Source organism: Podarcis vaucheri (assembly GCF_965113315.1).
Source record: "Podarcis vaucheri genome assembly, chromosome: 8".
Classification (NCBI taxonomy): domain Eukaryota; kingdom Metazoa; phylum Chordata; class Lepidosauria; order Squamata; family Lacertidae; genus Podarcis; species Podarcis vaucheri.
In genome coordinates this window covers 67,143,772-67,153,698 of record NC_138766.1, presented here as the reverse complement: position 1 = coordinate 67,153,698, position 9,927 = coordinate 67,143,772, and positions in this window count along the sequence as shown.

Here is a 9,927-nt window from a genome sequence, read left to right as displayed (position 1 = left end):
GTGCAATTTGCAAAAATAAATAACTGAACCAACACAGCCCAGCCATTTAAAGCACAGTTTCCCAGCGGTTTTAGGACTACAACTCCCATCACCCCTAGCTAGCAGGACCAGTGCTCAGGGATGATGGGAACTGTAGTCCAAAAGCAACTGGAGACCCAAGATTGGGAAACGCTGATTTAGAGTAAATGCTGAAAATCGCAGTCATGATAACCATCCTGAAAGTTCCAAAAACTCCATGTTGGAGAAAAGCTGCCATATTGGAAAATCAGAAATATCTATTTGTTTAGCTAAACTAAGGGCTCACTCACACTTCAGCTTGTCCCAATGCCTAGAAACCACAGGTTCATGCAGTTTTCCACTTGTCCCATGCTTTCTAGGCATGGGTTTGAGTGGTTTTGCCTCTGCCCTGTTTTCCCCCAGAAAACCTGCTCTTTAGTGCTTGATTGGAACAAATGGCAATCTGAGAAAAACCCAATTGCCACTTGTTCTGATTCAGCACTAAACCTCAGGTTTTCCCCAGGGGAAAGCGGCAGAGGTCTGAATAAGCCTCGAAGGTAGTCATATCTCAGAAATTTACATGAAATATCTGAATCTAACAACTGATAGGAATGTTCTTGCATTCAAAATGGCCTCAAGTTCTCAGAGATGAATTTGGGATATGAGTTTGGTGGTCTTTCCAAATGTTTATTACCACACATGCCTTTTTATTTTAAATACCTGGGTCACATACTAGTTTGAATGGACTGCAAAGCTTCAGCGACAAAATTACAAGAGAATATATATATATGTACCCGTGAAAATCTACGAAAGCAAATATATATATATATATATATATATATATATATATATATATATATATATATGTAGAGAGGGAGAGAGAGCGCCACAATAATGTGGAATACTTAGAAAAAATTAAAAGGAAAAAGAAGGCAATTGCAAAATAGTAATTTGAGAGGGCTCATTGCTGTAAACCTATTTCTAGGCCTGAGAAATTCTATTCCTCCTGTATCACCATAATGGCTGTCCTATTTTAAGCAAGAAGGGGGAGGGGGAAAGAATGAATGCAAAATGATACCATGTATTGCACCTGCTTTGGTTGGCAAATGTGTGCTAGGATTCAGGTTTCAGAAAGCTTTTCCCACCCAAAAAACAGGGTGTCCCCCATCTACACAGACATGTATTGAGCAGGAAAAGAAACTGTGAATCCTGCTTGCCTGTGGGGACACTTCTTGCTAAGTGTGAGCTGCAAAACACCTCACATATGATGCTGCTGGCCCAACAGAAAGCAGTGGTGATCTTCTCTTCAAGCATTGCAGGGGAGAGTTACTCTAGCTATGTTTCTACAGTGAATGATCAGCAGATTGTTGTCTGATCACCATCCTTCCCTGCATATAACAAGGAAGCTGGGTGGGTTTTTTTGCTGAAGTCTGTGAACTTGGGTGACCTACTTATTATATAATTCATCCTGATTTGCTGCACAAAGCTTACCTGGAGGTTAGAGGATGCCTAGTCTTTATAGAGCACTCGTTCTCAGGAGTGCCAACTTGAATAAAATATTGGAGGGGCAGGTAAGCCCCACCTGCATAATCAATCATATGATGTGGTATGCACACCCCATCTGAATGGCAATGTTCATCAACTTGTGGGGGGGAGGCCCCATTAAATATTTTATTGGGGGGCTGAAGAGAACTCGGCCCTGAGGTGTTGGCTCCTATGCTCATTCTGATTTGTTTGTGGGACTGTCACATGACAGTGAGCATCCAAACTGATTCCACCTTGATTTGCTTTCACACTGGTTATACATTTTCCTGTTACTTAAATGTTCACCCCACACATTGTAGTGCATTTCCCCATTGCTTTCTTATCCACAAAGTCATTTTGTAAAAAAAAAAGTGGATTTGTTGTGTCAGAACAACAGGTCACTTTAGTCGACTTTAATTGCTTGGAGCAAAATTTCCAGTTTGTGACTGAATTCTGTAGGTCTGGAGGTGACTTAGATATATCTAAGACCCAGACATAGGTGGGTGCCCATATTGGAAGTACTGCTTATTTTTGTGTCCGGATTTTGTGCACCTTTTCAGTTCTTTTTTCTAGTTCCTACAGTCCAGCCGTCTAGCTCATTCCTTTTTTAAAAAAATAAATTATTTTTTATTAGTTTTCAAAATTATTGCAAATCAAACCAAATTACTTTAATTTAATACAATCTCTTAAAAATAATCACCTCCTCCTGTAGCCACAAAATCTCTTCTTTAATATTCACTTGACCCTTCACTTCTTGTAAGTCCATTCTTGCAGATGACCGTCATTCTCTTCTTACATACAGTGTCTCTGTTACTTATAAATATAAAAGCTCATTCCTGGTCCTCTTGAAAACAGCAGCCAATGCTGCTGACAAAAAAATTGGGGTTCAATATGACCTTAAAAGGTTGAAAAATTGGGCCAAACCTAACAAAATTTCAATCAGAACAAATGTAAGGTTCTGCACTTAGGCAGGAAAAATCTGCTGCACAAATATGAGATGGGAGACACATGTGAAAACAATCTAGGAGTCTTAGTTGTTGTTTAGTTGTTTAGTTGTATCTGACTCTTCATGACCCCATGGACCAGAGCACGCCAGGCACTCCTGTCTTCCACTGCCTCCCGCAGTTTGGTCAAACTCATGTTGGTAATTTTGAGAACACTGTCCAACCATCTCATCTTCTGTCATCCCCTTCTCCTTGTGCCCTCAATCTTTCCCAGCATCAGGGTCTTTTCCAGGGAGTCTTCTCTTCTCATGATGTGGCCAAAGTATTGGAGCCTCAGCTTCAGGATCTCCTTCATGGATCACTGCCTTGCCGTGGCGAAGGGGCTTGAACAACTCAGAGAACTATGAGCTATGCTGTGCAGGGCCACCCAGGATGGACAAGTCATAGAGGAGAGTTTTGACTAAACCTGATCCACCTGGAGCAGGAACCAGCAAGCCACTCCAGTATCCCTGCCAAGAAAACTCCATGGACAAAGACAAGAGGCATATAAAAGGAGTCTTAGTAGACCACCAGCTAAACATAAGTCAACAATGTGACGCAGCAAACAAAAAATGCTAATGCTATTCTAGGCTGCAACAACCAAAGTATAGTGTCCCAATCAAGCATTGCTATTTTCTTCCTTGGTCAGGCCACATCTGGAGTACTGTGTCCAGCTCTGGGCACCACCATTTAAGAATGATATGGAAAAGAATGTTTGCAGGGGAGAGCGAACAAGATTACCAGGGTCTGGAAACCAAGCCTTATGAGGAACAATTGAGAGAGCTGGGTATGTTTAGCCTGGTAAAGAGAAGAGAAGGACTGTCACGTGGAAGATGGACGGCTGTGCCCCCCCCCCGAGGCTTGCCCCGCCCCCTGGGACATTCGCCCCACCCCTTGGGACACTAGCTCCACCCCTGGGTGCACACTGCTCTGGGTGCAGGAGCAGTTAGCTCTGTCTCTGGTGCTTTGCCTATGTACTGATCTGATTTATGCACTAAAGTCTTGGGCAGAAACCAAGCTGGGAGTTTGAGTTCTTTGTCTAGCAGTGAGTTCCAGGATACATTGTATCATGGGAACCACACTTTGGTGACCCCATAATTGAGCCAAAGCCTCACTTCACTCAGCTAAACTCTGTATTCCATTTACGTCACAAGAGACTGCTGTTGTCAAAACCTTTGCCCTCTACAGCTTCCTGCATTCTTGCACTGTACGTCAGGCCTGCCACGGTTGTGACTCACCAAACCTTCCAAAACTCCTTATAAATCCTGCTGCTGCTGTTGTTGCTGCTAGATTTATTCTGTTACATTATTTCAAGGAATAGAGAACACAAATGAAAGCGATAAAGAATACTAATGGAAAAAGGAAAAGTGATGAAGTATATGGTGATGTAAAAATTGGGGTTTGGCTTTTGCTGCTCAACTCCCCATGTGACTCTGAGTTCCCTAAGTCCATGATGGGTCAGAGCAGAATGGATGGAGGCAGGATCCAGTGGAAAGCAAGGCAGATCTTTATTTCTCTGTTCAGAGTTCCCTCCCCTTATTGCAAGGAGGTAGGAGACACCCAGAACAATGGTGTGCAAGCCCCTATAAAGACTTTTGAAATTGCCCACTCCTTAGCCCAAGACCACCTCAAAAGCATCATACATACATCACAGGAGGCGGTGTTCCACAGAAACTTGAGCATGAGGCTTCTCTCCTGTCTGCCAGGATATCTGATATTGCATTTCCTGGGCAGCCAAGGCACTGCTTTTAGTTTCTAAATTCTTTATTTACAAACTAATATCTATTGACAACTTAACAGAAACTTGCCAGACTGGGTTTGCAGGGAGGGATAAGCCCCTACATCCCAGGCAGTTTTATTAGCGGGATTTGCATGTGAAAAGACAAGAGGGAAGCTTTCCCCATTTCCTTCCCCCAACTGCAGAGGAATATTTGAGGTCATTTTGAGAGATTGTTCTGTGTGCCAAAATAAAGTCTCATTTCTCTCAAGGAATTTTCCTATGTGTGCACCCTAAATTGTACGGCAATGGAATGGGGGAGAATGGAGAAACAACATGGTGAGGAAATCAAACTAGCTTTCCATATCTTGATTCCCCCCCTGCCCCCCAACTATAACTGTTCATTTCAGAGTTCTCTCAGAGCAGACAGGCAATTGTGAAGGCAGACAACTTCCCTGACTTCTAGACATGCAAAAAACATCAACAACCCAGGACACTCGCTGGGCTGTGCTTCACAATTCTCTTCATTCCTTCAGGAAGCACTGCAGTCTACCATCTTCTAATGAAGCAGGCCCAAACCTTACTGCTCTATAATTCAAAAGATCATTCACTCCTTGTTTGTAACATAGAGGTCCCAGGAAGATTTCCAGAGCCCAGTACACTATATGAGGATAGGGCCCTCTGCCCCATTCACAAAAGGGGACTCTATGGCCTTAGCTTTAGATCTGATTGGGCATTCTGGTACATTCTCTCCCTTCAAATCAGCCCCACAGTAAAAAACGCTAACAGTAAATAGATTTTCATCTGACTTCACGCTGGCACTAGTCATGACCCAAAGCAGTTGACATTGACACTGAATCTGCTACCGTTGCTCATTTTGGCCTCTTCGTCGTGACCTGGTCCTATAATAAATCTATCCTTAAATTAGCCAGACCAAATGTTGGCAGGCTTACCAAGTACATAACAAGAGCCAGCTGGCCAATCTAGTCTTAGAATTAGAGAATTACAGAATTGTAGAGTTGGAAGAGACCCTGAGGATCATCTAATCCAACCCTCTGCATTGCAGGAATATGCACCTGTCCCATACAGGGATTGAACCTGCAACCTGAGCATTATCAGCACCATGCTCTAACCAACTGAGCTATCCAGGGCCAGCATCCTGTTCTCATAAGGACCATCTGGATGCTTGGGGAAACCCTCAAGCACCTGAGCACCAAGGCTGTTTTGGAACTGCTCATGCCTCTCCTTGTTTCCCCATCCCCAAAGTGTGGCTCCCTAAACTGAGCCAGCTGCTGAAAGAATTGTAAATTTCTGCTCCACTTGCCAATGATGCCTGTGGCTATCCAAGATGACTCCGGATAAGGGAGCTCCTTATGTTCCTATCATGGATGTGGAATTACATTAATATGTTTCATTTGCAGCCTAGACGTAGAAATCTAGGCAGTCACTGTAATGTGCATGTTCAGTATGCTCATGCAAATGCTTTTCTGTTCCTTTAATGGGGGGGGGGGAGCTTCCCATGGGAAAATAAATTTTATGTGCATGTACGCACACAGGGCATGGAAGAGAACAGGAAGCACCTGCGTTTAGAAGTTTTGGATCATGACCCTGTTGACTTGCAGGGGGCGGGGGGGGGGAAAGCACTATGTTTTATTTTTTTCTGAAAACATATTTTTTACTTATTACATATTTTCAACCAATTGTAAATAAGAAGCCATGTATTATTTCTATACCATCGCCACAGTAGAAAGACATCAGAAAGAATCAAAATCTAATTTAGAAATTAATGTAACTGGAGGTTGTGATCAAGGAAAAAATATCCCAGAACTTTAGGAGGAAAGTACACAAACTGGATAAACCAGATTTCTCAGATTCATGCACTTTGGTTTCACTGACATCTACGAGATCAAGCTAACTAAAAAATATATCAAGCATTCATTCCAGTTTTAATGGTTTGTGAAATATTGTTAAAACATTTGTTGTGTTAGCCATATATGAATTGTACAAGTATGTCTCTGGTAGATTTACCAGGATCCAGAGTGGAGTGCCCATTCTTGTATTTAAATTTTATGTTTCCATGATTTAGATATGTGATTTTGAAACAGTAGTTCAGGGGAGCCTTAGGTTCTTTAGAAACTTATCAGAGGCTCTGTCTGACAGCATTGACCGATAACCTTTTCTGAAATACAACTTGCACACCTCCCACTGCAGAGAGAACTTTGTTGAATAGGCAGTATTTAAATGCCTGCCTGGCTAAATAAATACATCTTCCCCTGTAACCCACAGCTATAAGGAAGTGATGGGTTTTTGTAAGTGCACTCTCAGTTCACGTGGGGTGATAGGGAGCCCCATCACACATGATGAGCATGCAACTCAGGACGCTCCTCAGTAATGAGCAGGAGCTTCGTGTTAGATGAATCACTTTCCTGTGAAAATATGTCATTCTTAAACCACTAGCTTTGATCACTAGCTATGTTCCATGGAACATAGCCCTTCCATGGAAGAGGCAGCCACATGTTGGTTGACAGCCAGCTTATGTCAAGTGGAGGACCTCTGGCTCTCCAGATGTTGCTGAACTTAAGCTGCCACCTTCTGGGCCATGCTTGCTGGGGCTAGTGGGAGTTGTAGTTCAGCAACACCCCTGGACCTACCTGGCAGCAAGCCAGCATGCCAAGTCCTCAGTCCAGGATCAATCCACATGTCCAAACTGAAGCCCAGTGCCACCGAAATCCTGGAGCATCCAAGCTGAGGTCCTTCAACATGGGCAGCTGAGCAGACACAGCACCTCAGCTCTGCTTTCCTTTTGCACTTTGCCTGTTGATTGCAGCATCTGGGCTTGATGAGGCATGTGACTCTCACCTGCTCCAAGCCTACTCCAGCTGAGGAATCACACATCTCCTGCCAGAGCTAGCAAGCCCCTCTTGGCTAGCTAGTGAGCTGGGCTGTGGGTTGTTGCCTACATCCTAGAGCACCCCGCCCGCTGCTCCCTATGCCTCAGAGCCTTCCATGTTTGTGGAGACGGTGCCTCTGGTTCTGATGATAGGTCCTGCTGCTCTGGTTCATGTGCACTGCCCCCCATCCCCTCTCCATCCTCCGTCACCCTGTGAGTACTTCCTTCTCCATCCCCTGCCTGCCCCGGTGTGTCCCCAGTCCAAGTTACACCCCTTGCAAGGATCCTCTGCCTCCTCTCCATTGTCCTGCCAGTTCATGACAGATGATTTGTTAGTTTACTTTGGTGGCCCTCCAGGTGTCGATGGATGACAACTTCCATTATCCTTAACCATGTGCTATGCAGCCTGGGGCTGTTTTGGCTCAAGGCCAGTGTGCAAGGAAAGTGCTCTGCCCTCACAAAGATTGGGAGGAAGTGAGCAGATTGAGGAAGGCAGCTCTGGGTCAAATTGGCCCACCAACAGGAGTAGGAAACAAGGAAGTAGCAGGGGCAGGTGAGAAGCTGCAACTCTCAGGGCAGTGAAATAGTGAAGTCTGGGTTGGGGATCAGATGTCTACAGAGCAGCCTTCCCCCTAACTTGATGTCCTCTCTGTAATTTGGACTACAACTGCCATTATCCTCAGCTAGCGTGCACGACTCATGCTGCATGCCACTAATATTTGTGTGGTATTTATTTTACAAGGTTTATATCCCCTCTGGTTGCAATGGAACCTTGAAGTGGTTTACAAACTAGCAAAACAAGAAAACCAACAGCAGAAGCAAGTTTAAAGCAATGGTTTAAATAAAAAATAGTTAAAATCAACAGCATGCTGAAAAGCAGATGTCGACATTCTACATATCTAGATAGGCTTGTCTAAACAAAAATGCTATTAGCTGGTGCCAAAAAGAGTACAGTAAAAGCCCCTGCAATCTCTGTCTTATTCTTGTTAAATAAAATTAAAGCAAAAACAGTCTTCCTGTCAGACAAGCACCACAGTTAAACCCTCATAGTTTGGGCAGGGAATACCATAATGGGTTTAACACAACTTACCACATGTGATATTTATTCCTCTGTGCCAGATGATTTTCTGTGGAGTACTTACCAATTCCAAGAACTCATTCAAGTTTATGTTGGTTCCACTATCTCACCCAGTCAGCTAATGCTATTGATAGATGCAGTTGTAAAATGTTTCACAGCAGATCATAACACATTAGAAGAAGAAAACCAACCACATAGACTGAATTTCCAGTGCTTCATTGAAAAGACTTGCTCTGATTAAAGTGCTGGTAAAACTACACCCTGCAGGAACCCACTTTCAGTTAATAGGACATACAGTATATCAAATCAGTCTGTTTTATCTATCTAGCCCAGTATTATCCACTCTAGGCATAGGCAAACTCAGCCCTCCAGATCTTTTGGGACTACAATTCCCATCATCCCTGATCACTGGACCTCTTAGCTAGGGATCATGGGACTTGTAGGCCAAAAAACATCTGGAGGGCCGAGTTTGCCTATGCCTGATCCACTCTGACTTGCAATGGATCTCTAGGGTTTCAGGCAGAAAAGGATCTATCTCAAGAGCAACAATCTGATCCTTTTTAAATAGGAGATGGCAAGGTTTGAAGTGTAGACCTTCTGCATATGAACCCTGAGTGTCACCCCTGGCAGAGCTGTGCCCCCTCCCAAACTTTCAATCTGACACAAAGAGTGCTAATAATTGGTCCCATCAATGCTATTATAGCAACATCATATCACTTTTAGAAGTCATGGCCTCACCCCCAAAGAATCTTGGGAAGTGTAGTTTAAGCAAGCTGAGAGTTGTTAGATGACTCCCCCCTGCGCAGAACTACAATTCCCATAATTCCCTGGGAAGAGGGAGGGATTGCCAGTTAGACCACTCAAGAGGACAGTAAATATGTACAGCAGTCCTATGACACATTCTTTCCACAAAGAGCATGGTCAGTGAGCAACAGGAAGATGAGTTTAAAGTTCTGCTGTTTAAAGGAGTTGCCCTCTTCTTTCAGAGCCAGTGTGTTGTAGTGGTTAAGAGCGGTAGTCTTGTAATCTGGGGAATCGGGTTTGTGTCCCCGCTCCTCCACATGCAGCTGCTGGGTGATCTTGGGCCAGTCACACTTCTCTGAAGTCTCTCAGCCCCACTCACCTCACAGAGTGTTTGTTGTGGGGGAGGAAGGGAAAGGAGAATGTTAGCCGCTTTGAGACTCCTTAAAGGGAGTGAAAGGCGGGATATCAAATCCAAACTCCTCTTCTTCTTCTTCAGTGGAAAACAGCCTCATAGCTGTGAAACAATTCTCTTGAACCAACCAGAAGCTGCAGTAAGAATGTTTCATAACAGTGATTATACTCCTGCTCCATCATCCATGCGTCAGTTAAGGCTCACCCACAGCTGCTTACCCCATGAAAACCCACACTTCACTTCTGAATTGGAGCAAACATCTATCGGGTTTTCTCTGGATTGGTGTTTGCTCTGAGTTAGTGCTAAAGACCAGGTTTTTTGGGGGGAAAGTCGTGGATCAAAGGCAAAACTGCATAGACTCATGCCTAGAAAATGTAAGACAAGCAGAAAGAAGTGTGGAAAAGACCTTACTCGTCAATTGTCATCCAGTTTGAAATGCTTGGTTGTTAATGTTTGTATTACAGTGTTGGCTTTTGGGTTTTTTTACTGCTTTGATGAAGCATTTGTGTTGGAGGCTGGGTAGTTACAACACATCTATATTTCTCAGCAAGAACATTTAGCAAGCTATGATTCACTAACGTC